Raw genomic sequence first — 14,227 nt, 5'->3', positions numbered from 1 at the left:
TTGCTACAATAAAAAGTTAAAAAGAACTGCACTTTCGAGAAATGTCCACTGGGCGGCGACAGAGATACACGAGTCTATGGCGGCGAGTCCAATAGCACCTCCGTATAGATCCTCGTTGTGCAGAGATTGAAAATCAATACAGATGATAACTGTGACGTTTGTGACAGCAACTCTGAAAGATAACGTAAAGAAGGAAACTAATATTGACATTAGAAGTTACATAATACTACATTTTAAACCTATTGAAAGTAATATGAAAATATCGTTTGTATTTAAACAAATATGATACTTCCACGATATAATAATTAACGAAATGCTGTGAGAGGAGACCCATGTTTAAACACTTTAAAACGGACGTAAATGCGTCTGTACAGACAATTTGAAACATGTACGGACCTCATCTGCTTTTGTTTGCTATTAAACAAGATTACTTGTTTAATCTTTTTCCATAACATGTACATGTACTATCGTATGTGCCCCTGACTATACTCTGTGTTATATGTAACAATACATATTTATGGCATGTATTGTTGTTATAATTAAAAATAAAAAGACGCGACTCGATTACGTCAAAAGGAAGTCGCCACAGGGCTTGTGGGAAATGTAGTCTCTATAGTGCTCTGGACTGCGCTCCACACGCAGATTTGATTGAGCATCAGAATTAATTATACAATGTCAGTGTATTTACCGTGTCGCGGATTTCTATGTCTGTCTTACAAGACGGACTCGGCAGGAGCTGTTTCTTGCTCTCCGGAGTGAAGCTGCTCTGGGAAGAGACGAGCAAATCTTCAGACTCTTTGTAAATGAGACATCATGACAGCTGTGCCGACCTGCTCTTTATTGACCTGTTGAACCTGTTTGTGTAAAAAGCGGGAGTCTTGTGTACCCCTGATTGTGTTATGTGTACTCTAGTGTGTTTGCAGCGCTCGTCCTGCCTGGTTTATCAACTCGACACAGAAACAAAACCCACTGCCGTCGTGTCTGTGGGTTTCTGAGCTCTCTTGTCTTGTTTGCAAACTTTTCTCCTGTGTTTATTTTACTTTGTTAAATAAAACGTGGTTGCCGGGGCAACGGAGCTGCAGTAGTTGTTGCCGGAGCGGGTCTGACCTCCAGCAGGTCAACAGGCGGCTTTTTTAATCTAATCTGCGAGAAAAACAGAAACTTAAGAAACTTGAGTCTAAAAAGCGCTGGCTGGAGTATTTTGTGGAAGAAACGGTGACTCGCAGGCTGTGGGACAGGACTATCAGGGACACATCAGCGCTGGACACCAGCCTCACACCGCTGGGCTCACTGCACCATGAGCGAGTCCGTCGGCGCCTCCTCCTGCTGGGGTGTGTTACTGCAGGAGTGAGGAGTCTCCGGTCTCCGGTCGCGTCATGATCTGCAAGTGGAGGTGAGAGACGGCGGCGCAGTGGGTGGCAGCGCTGGGAGCCTGGATTTAGTTCCTGGGGTGCTGTCTGTGTGGAGTCTGCATGCTCTGCCCCTGTTCTCATGGGTCTGGTTTCCTGGGGTGCTGTCTGTGTGGATATCTGGTGAAGAGACCCAGTGAGTGTTTGTGTGGCCAGCTGCGTCAACTTCAATAAAAATGGCCTTTTGGTTTGTCTGAGTGCTGACTTGCTATGGTGTATTTTTTCTCTCTGTGAGCAACACGTCCTACGGCCAACACTACCCACACAGGAGGTGTGTGCGTGACAGCTCCTCAGCTGCAGCAGGAGTCCAAGTGTGCACAGATTTCTTGTTGGGTTTTGTTGTTTGAAGTTTCTGTTTGTATATAGGAAGCAATTGTGCCATCGCGTGGTCCGAGTTATAGCACGCGACGAGAGCTCCCGAAGAGCGCCTGCCTCCTGCCCGATTCTACGTCTAAAATCATCACAGAACGGTGAGGAGCCTGTGACACAGCCCCCAGTACTGGGTGTGCAGAAAGAATCCTATTGTACAGTTCTGGTGTGAAATGGCCTCCAGTTCTTGTAACATGATGGGTTTCTCTGGACTGCAGTCCCAGTGCACTCCGCTTTGGATTTGCAGTGGTGTTTTCTACAATGGAAAACTCTTTGTTTGTACAGAATGGAAATGGCAGTCTGCATGTTTTAATAATATAATGTGATCATGTACTACAGCTTAAACACTGAGCCAGGTGACGTTTGATTCTAAAAGATTTCTCTATCATTTCAGTGGCGCCTTGTCTGCGGCAGCCCGGCAGCTCCTCCTCCCTTCCAGCTGAGACTCTTCCCTCTCCAGAGGTGGGTTAGTGCTCTCAGGTCATCTTCTCTCACACAGCTGCGGGGCAGAAACGCTACTTCCACTGGGCAGAGAGCAGACGGGCAGTGGGAAGGGCAGCCCTGTGTTTGGGGATCAGGGCTGTCCCTGCTGAGGGATGCTTTCAGAGCCAAAGCAACTGGCTGGGTTATGAACTTTATGGTGTGATCCAAATAAGACATAAAAAGACAGAGAATGAGAAAGAAATAGTATTGCATGTATCTGATCAAAATAGTCTCTTTCAGACAAAACAAATATTGAACAAAAACTTAGTTGCAACACACTGCACTACACTTTCTTCTAGGCTGACATTACCGATAGTTTGTGCTGTCTTCCTTTCAGTCTGCAGGGTGTGCATCTTTTTCCTCAGCTTCCTACACGAGGAATCAGTTTCTCCTGCCCTGGTTTCACTCCTTTATATCTCACAATCTTCTGCAGCTCCTGGAGGCTGACGACATGTTTGCTGTTTCTGAAAAATTGCTGACTGGCTCATCAGCACAATTGCTGATTCAAAATCCTTTACTCACATGTTGCCTTAGCCTCTGTATCACAGAGATGTCTTCTGGGTTGGGTAGATCGATAGTGTGCTTTTGCTCAGTTGCTCTGCTCAATGCGTGGTCTTTTAACTCCGGCTGGGTACGAGCACCTCACTCTCCACACGGCTTTCCAAGGCTCTGTCATCGTGTGTGAGGATGTTGTGCAGCTCGTGAAACAGTTCCCCCATTTGAGCCCTGGATTTACTGGGTACTTGAATACCTGAATCTTGCCGTCAGTCCTGATCACCTTGTTTTTGTTCTGCAAGGACAAGGCACCTCCCCAGCACTGAACACAAACTGATACTGGCGGGTTGATTGTGTTGTGGTGTGAGTTTGTGTCTGTGGGGGTGAGGTGTCCCCTGCAGCGCGAACAAACATGCAGACTCCACACAGACAGCAGCCCTGGAATCAAACCCAGGGCCCCGGTGCTATGAGGCAGCGATGCTAACCACTGTGCCGCAGTGTTGCCCCCTTTGAAAATGTCTGACTTCCGTTTAATTTGAGGTCACAAGCTTATAAATGGTCTCACAACGTTTGTCTCATCTCAGGTTTCTCTGACCAGTCCCAAGGACCTGTAGTCACTGACAGCTTCTGCAGTCTGACGGTTCATTTCAGTAGGCTGGAGGGGTGGCGCAATTATCCTCAAATCAGTGAGTATTGTTTTGCTCTTGTAACATGAAACATCAAAGAGAAGTCAACAGACTATTCCGTGAAACTGTTCAGACCGGCCCGTGGTGATTTTCTGGGTCCTTTAGTAAGCTGACCAGGACTGTGTCATCGACACACTTTGTGAGAAGCCAGTCTATGTGTTTGCTCTTGTGATCATTCGTGAACGAATGTAAGAGAGTGTAAGAGAGGGAGAAGATTCGGCCCTGGAGTGATCCAGTTTTCTATTTAACAACCTCAAACTGCAGGAGAGAAATGCTTCATTTCTAAGATGGAAATATAATCAGAAAGTATAACTAGCCATTTGTGTATATCATGTCAAAAAAGGTTTTATATATAAAAATAATTTAGGAGAGACATTTGCTTAATAAGGCAGTAGAATAAATGTGATGCTGGTGTGATGGTGCTCTCCAACAAATGGACAGAGAGACAAAGTGAGAAAGAAAATGTATACATAACAGACATATATGCAGAATACAATACAGTGCTATAAAGTACAGTACCCTAGAGTGAAGATGGAAATCATTCATTCTGGCGCAGAAGAAGTGAATCTGCTCTCAATGGTTTTCCTGTACAAATGGAACACGTTGTGAATTCTACATAATTCACAGGAAACAAAATAAACAACTCATTCACTCCCCTGCTGTCCGTGACCCAGAGCTCAGTAATCATTTCACTACTGAAGATCATGCAGTTTTTAATGCTTTTCATTTTAACATCCTACTTGTTAATATTTCCTCTTAGATGAGAATATTCTCTTCAGCGTGTCTTTACAACTCTTCTCTTATTGCTCCTCTTGTCAGTAACCCGGTGTGAAAGCTCTCTCTGTCGGAATCAATGTCTTACCTCTCCGTCTTGTGTTTCAGGTCTCCTCTGGCTGCTGACCCTGCCGTCAGGACAGAACACATCCCGCACTGACCACACTGCTGGGTTTACTGTACGTGACAATAAAGAGCTTGAGCAACACATCTAATGTGATCTCTGCACGCTTCCCGAGGAGCAGAGATGATAAGGTCTGTGTCCGTTCCCGAGTCTTTGCGAGAGGCCTGTTTAGTCCGTCACTGAGATGATTTTAGATGCCTGTGAGTCGTGCCCACTGAAAAATGAAATAGTGCAGCACAATGAGACTTCAAGCAAAGATCTCATTAGCCCCTTCTGTGAATTGGTGTCTCGCAAGAGATCTTCCATCTCTTTGAAAGTTTCACAGCTTTGACCTCTAGATTAGAAATGACACCAATTGCACATGGGTCCAGCAACGTTCTATATAGTGCACATCACCATCGGGATGAAAAACAAAAATCCCCAGTGGGAGTCCAGTCTTTCCCTGCTACGCAAATTGCTCTTCGTTAGGTGAGGTCGCACGTTCTTATTGGAGAATGTTGTACAGTTTCTTAATGCAATAGGGCGAGTAAGACTGAAGTTCCCCCCGTGTTGGCCGATCAGTGGAACGAAACTGAAAATAGCTCCTTAAAACTGTGATTCATACACTTGTACACTGGCTCAGCATGGTGCTCACCTTGGGTGTCTGCTGAAATTTGATTTTTTTTCAGGAGCACTGTGACCCAGAGCTCAATAATCATTTCAGCTACTGAAGATCATTCAGTTTTTAATGCTTTTCATTTTAACATCCTACTTGTTAGTATTTCCTCTTAGGTGAGAATACTCTGGTACTTTTCTGGGTCTTAGTTGAGTGAGCTTTATTAGAATAATTGAACAATACTTTCACCTCCACATAACACTCAGAGATTTTTCAAGGGTTAAATATGGGAGCTACGTTTCTTACATGTTTCCTTTTGTAAGTTGATTCACAAAGCTTTCACCACCTCCACTCCAGTGAATCACTTTGTTTAGCAAGTGATCAGGTGGAACAGTTTAATTTCTTCCTGCAAATAATGCCTTTTCCTTTTTCATCCCATTCAAGTCTCCGTCCTAGTTAAAGTCATTGTGATGTAGAACGGCAGTGGTCCAGTTGAAAGGTTCAAGGTTTCACTGTGTTTTAGAGTGCAGATAAAGAAGATAATAGGAGAGGAAACTGGAAAAGCCGTGACTCTGTCATTCCATTCAATTCAATTTATTTTCATATAGCGCCTTTCACAACAAGGTTGCCCCAAGGCGCTTAACGATGCAGGTAAATATACATTTTGTGAATACAGAACTGAAGACAATGGAGGAAAGGAACCAAAGACTCCTCAGTAAGGAGAATAAAATCCTCTAGGGGTCCAAGGTCAACTGGCTGCCCAACCCCTTTGGGCATGCTAACATTATATCATTAAAAAAAAAGAAAGAAATGAATGCGGGTATTAATCCATCCATCCATCACGTCGTCTGTATGTCAGTACCCCATGCAGGTCTCTGCAGACCAGCAGAATCCTCCTAAACGACAGCTGTATCCATGATGCCCCTCTTGGATCCATGGCACTGATGCAGCATTCAACTCACATGGTGCCCAGCCCATGACAGACAGTATTTCTCCTCTGCAGCATCCCTGCGAGGCAGGACAGGTGCCTGACCTCTGAGAGCCTTGTAAGTAAGTAGAAGGAGTTTGAAGTCCGCCCTGTACCTGAGAGGAAGCCAATGAAGAGAGAGAAGTATGGGGGTTATGTGGTCATTCTTTCTGCTCCAAGTAACAATTTTAGCTGCTGCATTCTGTAAGTATTCAAACACTTTGCTGTGACAAATCTAACGTACTTTAGGCAGACAAAACGACCTTAAAAAGCCACATGATTTTTAAGTAGTCTGTCTGTGTGTAGTAACAGTGGTTCACATTATTTCAGAACGTATACTCCCGTCTCTGTAACTTTCCTCAGTCAGCTAGTGAACATTCTGTATTTACACCACGAATGCACTACTTTGTCTCGCGCGCGGTCACACTGGCCGTCCACAGGCACGGGCAGAAGCAGGGAACACGAGGCCGCTCTGTAGTGCCCCTGTGGCTCTCCAGCAGAGGGGAGCACTTTGCTCAACAGCCCTGAGCCGAAGGACCCAGTGATAAAGCTGAAAATCTGGCAAGTCCCCCAGTCTCCCTGGGGCGCTGAAGAGGATTTCATCTGATGCTGAGGTTCCTGTAACTCAACACAAAATTGAACACGGCGAGTTATGAGTTTGTGAAGAAGTGACAGCGGAACAATGTCAAACAGGAAGTTAACCTACAGGAAAGAATGAATTGAATCTCTGATATTCAAGCACGCAGTGTGACGTCCACTGTCTATTCAAATCTACTCTGCAAGTCTTACAATTCTTTTTCATACACCGTCTCCTGGTTATTGTTTTGTGAGTGCTTGAACTGTTTCTCAGTAGAAATAAGACCGATAACTCACTGCTTCAGGATGCACACTATCGTCGATGAAACCTGTGGTGTAAGCAAGCGAAAAGAGACAGATCCTTCTAAAACACAGAGGCCATCGGCAGGGCAGAAACACTCTGCAACAGGTAGGAGCTGTGGAGCCGTGATTCCCCCGAGCCAGAGCCCTCGTCCTCCCTCGACAGCGAACTGAGCTCCAGCGACTGGAGCAGCTACCTGCCGTCGTGGGACCTCCTGCAGATTGGGAACGGGTAAGGCAATTCGACACGAGCCCACTCCTCTTCCCACTGCTTACACCCCTATAACAAATAGTTTCAGGGTATTCAAGTACAGGATAAAGAGATGACAGGTGTTCCCAATTGGCTGAGGATACAACTCTCTCTCTGAGAAAGCACACAGAGGTGGACAAAGCAATTAAATGCGTTTACAAGTCATTTCCTCTGTTTCTGGTCTTTCTTTACATATCAGAAAAGTGAACTGGTGGCTGTTGGAAAGTGTCTGCTCTGTACGTAATATACATGTAAAAGATGTGATTAAATATCTTGGTATTAAGATTTTCAAAAAGGTGATTTTGTGATTTGATGTTCTCTACCTTAGTAAAATAAAATAAAAAAAAACTTTATTCATGGTTGCTATTTGTCAAACACGGGCAGAAGGAGGCCTAAATGCTACAGGGTTTAGAGCATCTAATACCGATACCGACAGTATTATTTACAAAATTAAGCAAAGTAGGTGATGTATGTTTCCCTAATTTAATCATTCAGGAACTAGGTATTGATGCTTTTAAGAAACTAACAGTAGCCCATCAGAAACTATGGAAGAATTTACAACCTTTATTAGACTACAAGGAAAACAATTTAGTTATACTTGTACTAATAAATACTTCAGATCCCTCTCGCAATCTCACAATATCTTGTCAAACTATTTTGGAGCACCTCTTTGGGGAAAGTGAGTGGAATCAAACATGACTATTGTCAAACAGATTTTGTATGAATAATAAGGTTAAGGCGTCAGTCCAAAATTGTACATTGAATCGACCCGGTAAAGATACACAGTGTGCATAGATTTAAAAGTAATATAGATGATAATTGTCTATCTCAAAGCAGCCCAGAAACCTTACGTTTGTTTTTGTTTTGTTCTGTTGTTAAAACACTCTGAACAGATCGGCAAAATGGTGTAAAGAAGGCTTCTAATTCTGACATTTCCTGTAGACAAATTGATGTTATTTTACTGCTCAATACTGCTGAACCGAATCTAAAATATAATGTATCATTGGCTTAATCATTATACTCGCTCGTTATTAGATGTAGAAATAGCCTAAAAATGAGAAATAATCGAAAATTGAATAATTAGACCGTATGTCGTAGTAGCAGATTGTACTTCTCGCCTACTTGATGTGGTCGAGCAACACCACAATCGCCATACAATCCGTCCGTTCTCATGCTCTGACTTTCAGGTTGGGCAGTGGACTGGATTCCAGGGCAAACTCGTTCTTGTTTGATTATCCGTGTGAAATCTCGCCCAATATAACAGGTAAACTCATGCACTGAAATGATGCGCTTCCAAATTAAAGCGACACGCATTTGAATGATTCAAAATACACACGAGGGAACGTCTCCAAACCATGTCTAAGTATCACAACATGAAAGCTGTGCGTACCTTATCTTTATTTGGCTGTATAATGTACTCCGGTGATCTGTAACGTAGTCTTGCGTGCATCGTAAAGGATCCGGACTTCCGGCTACGGAAAACCCGGAGTGGATCGGCCTTCCACTGGATCCGGACTGCCGGCTACGGAAAACCCGGAGTGGATCAGCCTTTGCAACGGACCCGGACTTCCGGCTACGAAAAACCCGGAGTGGATCGGCCTTCCACCGGATCCGGACTTCCGGCTACGGAAAACCCGGAGTGGATCGGCCTTCCACTGGATCCGGACTGCCGGATACGGAAAACCCGGAGTGGATCGGCCTTCCACTGGATCCGGACTGCCGGATACGGAAAACCCGGAGTGGATCGGCCTTCCACTGGATCCGGACTGCCGGATACGGAAAACCCGGAGTGGATCGGCCTTCCACTGGATCCGGACTGTGAGCAGCTTTTGTCCAATCGGCGCTGAGATTTCAGCAGGAGGCGGGAGACAGGCTCTTGTCCAGTCACACAGCTTCGGTCCCGGGACTTTTCCGAATTCCGGCGGGCGGTGACACTTCCGAGAAATGTCCACTGGGTGGCGACAGAGATACACGGAGCTGAGTCTCAAAGCGCTATCGGAAAGACTTGAAATCGGAAAGAAATACATTTGTTACGTTTTAATCCCATTGAAAAGGAAGATGAAAATATCGTTTGTATTTTAAAACATTATTATACTTGCGCAACATAATTATTAAGGGAATGGTGTGAGAGGAGACCGTGTTTGAACAGTTTAAGACGGATGTAAAGACATTTTATTTCAGAATGTCTTTCTGAAATGTGTCTGTTTCTGTGTTGTAAGAACGTTGAAGCATGGACGGGCCTTATCTGCATTTACCTTGTTGAATCTTTTTTTCCATAAAATGTACATGTATTATTGCATGTATCCTGACAATACGACTGCTACGTTACGTTTTCCTGTAGTTTTTGGTCTCATAAAAAATACAAAAGTATGAGTCGATGACGTCAAAATGGTGTCGCCCACAGGGCTTATGGGTAATGTAGTCTCTGTAGTTCACTGGGCTGCCCTACCCATGTGTTTCGCTGATTTCATTGAACATTAGAATGAATTATATTAATACAATTTCAGCGTATTTATCGTGTCTTGTATTTCTTTGTCTCTCTTATGTGTTCCCTTGTGTGTATGTTTTCTTGTATTTCACTTGTCTGCAGCGCTGGTTAATCGACCCGGCACATAAAGCAAACCCACTGTCCTCGTGTTTCTTAGCTCCCGTCTTGTTTGCAAACTTTTCTCCTGTGTTTATTTTACTTTGTCAATAAAACGTGGTTGCCGGGGAAACGGTGCTGCAGAAGTTGTTGCGAGCTGACCTCTAGGAGGTAAACAGTCGGCTTTTGTAATCTAATCAGCGAGCAAAGCAGAACGTTAGTCTAAAAAGCGCTGGCTGAGTATTTTGTGGACATTATGCAGAAGAAAAGGAAGAAACGGTGAGTCGCAGGCTGTCGGTAAATATCAGCGCTGGACACCAGCCTCACACCGCTGGGCTCACTGCACCATGAGCGAGTCCGTCGGCGCCTCCTCCTGCTGGGGTGTGTTACTGCAGGAGTGAGGAGTCTCCGGTCTCCGGTCGCGTCCTGATCTGCAAGTGGAGGTGAGAGACGGCGGCGCAGTGGGTGGCAGCGCTGGGAGCCTGGATTTAGTTCCTGGGGTGCTGTTTGTGTGGAGTTTGCATGCTCTGCTTATGTGGCTCCAGTTTTCTGGGGTGCAAAATTCTGTTTATTTCACAAGACGGACCCGAGCAGCAGCATGTGTCTGCAGCGCTCATCCTGCCTGGATGTTTGCAAAATTTTCTCCTGTGTTTATTTTACTTTGTTAAATAAAACGTGGTTGCTGTGGAAACGGTGCTGCAGAAGTTGTTGCGATCTGACCTCCGGGAGGGAGACAGCTGGCAAAGCTGAAACTTTAGTCTAAAAGGCGCTGGCTGGAGTATTTTGTGGACATTTTGCGGAAGAAAAGGAAGAAGCGGTGAGTCGCAGGCTGTGTGACAGGACTGTCGGGGAAATGTAAGCGCTGGGCTGAGCGAGTCCGTCGGCGCCTCCTCCTGCAGGAGTGAGGAGTCTCCGGTCTCCGGTCGCGTCCTGATCTGCATGTGGAGGTGAAAGGCTGAGAGACGGCGCACATGCTCTGCACATGTTCTCATGTGTCTGGTTTCCTGGAGTGCTGTCTGTGTGGAGTTTGCATGCTCTGCTCATGTTCTCAAGGGTTTCCTGCCGCTTCTGCAGTCCAGTGTTGGTGAGTCTGTCAGGTTGATTGTGTTGTGGTGTGAGTGTGCCCTAAAGGGGTTTTAATAGTATGGGGTTTGTGTGTTCACTTGTATGCAGACCACTGGAGAGACCGGTTGTTTTTTGCCAGGCAGACTAATGGCTGCATATTCAATTCCAGCTACTGATGTTGCCAAACCAGCAAGTGGGACAGTGTTTGAAAACCCTTTCAATGAAAGGTTTGTAGAACAGTGTTGCTATTGTTCTGTTTAATTCGAGGTCACCAAGCTGGTGGTAGATTTCAGGAGGAAAAAGGTCAAACCTACTCCTGTCTACATCCATGGGAGTGGCGTGGAGATGGTGGACTCGTACAAGTACCTGGGAGTGCACATCGACGATAGACTGGAATGGTCTAAGAACATCGAGGCCATCTATAAGAACGGACAGAGCCGACTTTACTTCTTGAGGAGGCTCAGGTCCTTCAATGTGTGTAGTAAGATGCTACACATGTTTTATCAGTCGGTGGTAGCGAGTGCCATTTTCTACGCAGTGGTGTGCTGGGGCTCTGGGATTAGAGCAGTAGATTCCAAAAGGCTGAACAAGCTCATCAGGAGAGCGAGCTCTGTCATTGGGTCTGACCTGGACCCCTTGGAGGTAGTGGCTGAGAGGAGAATGATGTCCAAACTGGAGGCCATCATGGACAACTTCTCCCATCCCCTCGATGACAGGCTTGCAGAAATGAAGAGCACGTTCAGCAATAGACTGATTCATCCACGGTGCGACAGGGAGCGCTACAGGAGGTCATTCTTGCCGTCTGCCATAAGACTGTACAACGCATCCACCTTGCGTCTTGGCAGAGGCAACAGCGACAGTGACCTGTTTCTGGACTAAACGCATCTACACATCTACTGCTACATCTGTTCTCTTTCTTTTTCTTTTTCTTTTTCCCGTTTACAACCACTTTTGTGCAATATATGCCAGGGACCTGTGCAATACATTTATATTTATATTTATATCTATGGTTACATCTATATTTATATTCATACGTGTGATACGATTTTCTGTGTACTGTTCTGTTCTAGTTTCCTCTTGTGTGTCCGGACTGTGAGTAACTCTTGTATTGTATTGTATGTATTGTACTATTATTATATAATTCGTTACACTGTGGCTGTGTTGTCTGTGTTAAGCTGCTGTTGCACTGCAATTTCCCTCACGGGATCAATAAAGTATCTATCTATCTATAAATGGTCTCACAACGTTTGTCTCTTTTCAGGTTTCTCCGACCCGGAGAGTGAACAAAGAAGTGATAAGGGCCCATAACACCTAAGCTCGGCACTCTCACACTCTTCAGCCACACGAGCTTCCTCCTGGTAAAATACTGGGCAAGCCCCTTTCTGACAGGGACAGTGGAAAACCCCCTGAGGGAGATGGGCTGAGGGGAGGAATAAAACCATCTGAGCCGGAACGGAGCACGCTCCCGATTCCCACCAGACCCGGGAGACGACACAGGCAGCACAAGGGAAGCTGCGGCGCGCGAGTTCACGGAGGCAAGGACCGATTGACGACCACGGGAGACAGTGGCATCGGAACAGAGGTACTGTACAGAGACTTTTAATACCTGAAGGCAAGGAGCGAGAAACCGGCCCGGCTAGCCGCTCCAAACTGAGGGGAATGGAATACAGTTCGTGGGAGGATTTCTAGTGGAACCTGAACGGAGTCTGGGGAAATGGGACCGGCCTCTCGTTCACTGGGGCCATCAAAGACTTTACAGGTACGAAGAAGAATCGTTCGAGTGGCCACTCTTCGGTACTTGACAGAAAAGACTGCCGTCCCTCTGGATTCATTATGACCCTTGGAAGGACCTTTTGTTGCTGCTGTTTTCGTTGTGTCTTTGGCTGATGGTGAATGTGGATAGAAAATAAAAAGGTCACTTATACGATACACATGCTTGTCGCTGGTCTGTGTGGGCATTGGTGGATCTGGGAGATCAACAGAACCTGTTGCATTGCTAGGTGCCGTAGTCATATATGAGGCAGGAAATAATTCTTGTTTGAGGGGTCACCTCACTCTGACACGAACGTGTTGGGAAGACGCAGCAGTTCTGACGTTAGTGCGACGGGTCTATAGGCATTAAGGCAGGTTCTTGTGTCCTTTTTTGGAACAGGAACAATAACAGAAGATTTGAAGCAGTCTGGCACTGTGCACTGGGACAATGATTGCTTAAAAACGTCTGTAAAGATTGGAGCGAGTTGACCAGCACAGGGCTGTAGTGTGGCTGGAGATACACAGTCAGGTCCTGCTGCCTTTTTACAGTTTTTCTTTTTGAATAGCCTTAACACATCCTGTTCTTTGCTTCACAGGGCATTCTCAAGACTTGTTAACGGCGTCAAGTCTTCGTGAGAGATTGAGTGTGAGTGGGTGTGGCACTCCAGTTGAGTGGGGGACAATAGCTCATCCCCAGGATGTGAATTATTTGGACGAGTTGCGAGACTGCCATGGACAAGGTCGTTGGAGATCCTTTGTGTTTCAGGCCTGCTGTAAAATGTGTTATCTGGTAGAGAGTGATCAAGATGTATCTGAGGGGATTTTCTTTTGTAATTGGTAACAGTTTGGAGACCTTTCCAGACAGATAAACAGTCTTTGTTAGCAAACAGTTGTTCCAGCTGTGGACAGGAGGGGAAACAAAAGGTAGAGAACTATTTTTAGAGAAATGGTCCTAAAGGAACAAAGCATAGTGTAGGATGCCACTAGCTTAAGTCTTAACAGCACTGCATGAGAGGAGACTCCGGTGTCTATTTGTTCCGAGGGATCCTCAGAAAGGTCAAAAGGTTGCAAACAGATAGGAGACTGGTTATATGCCTGAAGCTTAGCTAGAGGAACATAACATTGCTGGAATGCTGAGAGGGGAGGTTATCAGAGCCTAATGTTATTGCGAAAAATGGCAACTAGGTATAGACGATCTGCTGAATGTCTGTCCTGTGAATTGTTAAAGGTTTCATGTATTTGTGTGTCCAAGTAGTCCGGACTGCTGTGCTATGTGTTGTTTGTCTTTTGAATTTTCTGTTTTACACCTATTGTATCCATAGTGGTACGGGCCAAATCCAATTTAAAGGGTGTTGTGAGCACTGGGGTTTGTTGGGAGTGGTGAGTTAGGAGTATGGAAATGAGAGCAAGGTGCGAGTGGATATGATAAAAAGATTGTTCCTTTATTTTGTTTCTGATACCTGGTGAAGAGACGCAGTGAGTGTTTGAGTGGCCAGCTGCGTCAACTTCAATAAAACTGGCCTTTTGGTTTGTTTGAGTGCTGACTTGCTATGGTGTATTTTTTCTCTCTGTGAACAACACGTCCTACGGCCAACACTACCCACACAGGAGGTGTGTGCGTGACAGCTCCTCAGCTGAAGCAGGAGTCCAAGTGTGCACAGATTTCTTGTTGGGGTTTGTTGTTTGAAGTTTCTGTTTGTATGTAGGAAGCAATTGTGCCATCGCGTGGTCCGAGTTATAGCACGGGACGAGAGCTCCCGAAGAGCGCCTGCCTCCTGCCCAATTCGACGTCTAAAAT

The 14,227-nt window shown here is 45.5% G+C and overlaps 2 long non-coding RNA genes across 2 annotated transcripts; one reads left to right on the top strand and one right to left on the bottom strand.

Annotated features, from left to right (window-relative positions):
- The first annotated feature begins 3,344 nt into the window (after positions 1 to 3,344).
- On the top strand, positions 3,345 to 4,424 carry LOC138240785 (uncharacterized). The gene is made up of 2 exons (XR_011190027.1): positions 3,345 to 3,442; positions 4,325 to 4,424. It is a non-coding gene; the product is annotated as an uncharacterized lncRNA (long non-coding RNA).
- A 1,089-nt stretch (positions 4,425 to 5,513) lies between these two features.
- On the bottom strand, positions 5,514 to 8,426 carry LOC138240786 (uncharacterized). Its single transcript, XR_011190028.1, has 2 exons — positions 6,776 to 8,426; positions 5,514 to 6,018 (listed from the first exon to the last, which is right to left on the bottom strand). It is a non-coding gene; the product is annotated as an uncharacterized lncRNA (long non-coding RNA).
- Positions 8,427 to 14,227: the final 5,801 nt, after the last annotated feature.

Source organism: Lepisosteus oculatus, chromosome 7 (genome assembly GCF_040954835.1).
Source record: "Lepisosteus oculatus isolate fLepOcu1 chromosome 7, fLepOcu1.hap2, whole genome shotgun sequence".
Lineage (NCBI taxonomy): Eukaryota > Metazoa > Chordata > Actinopteri > Semionotiformes > Lepisosteidae > Lepisosteus > Lepisosteus oculatus.
Note: the sequence above shows the minus strand (reverse complement) of the source record. Positions and strands in the feature narration are given on the sequence as shown.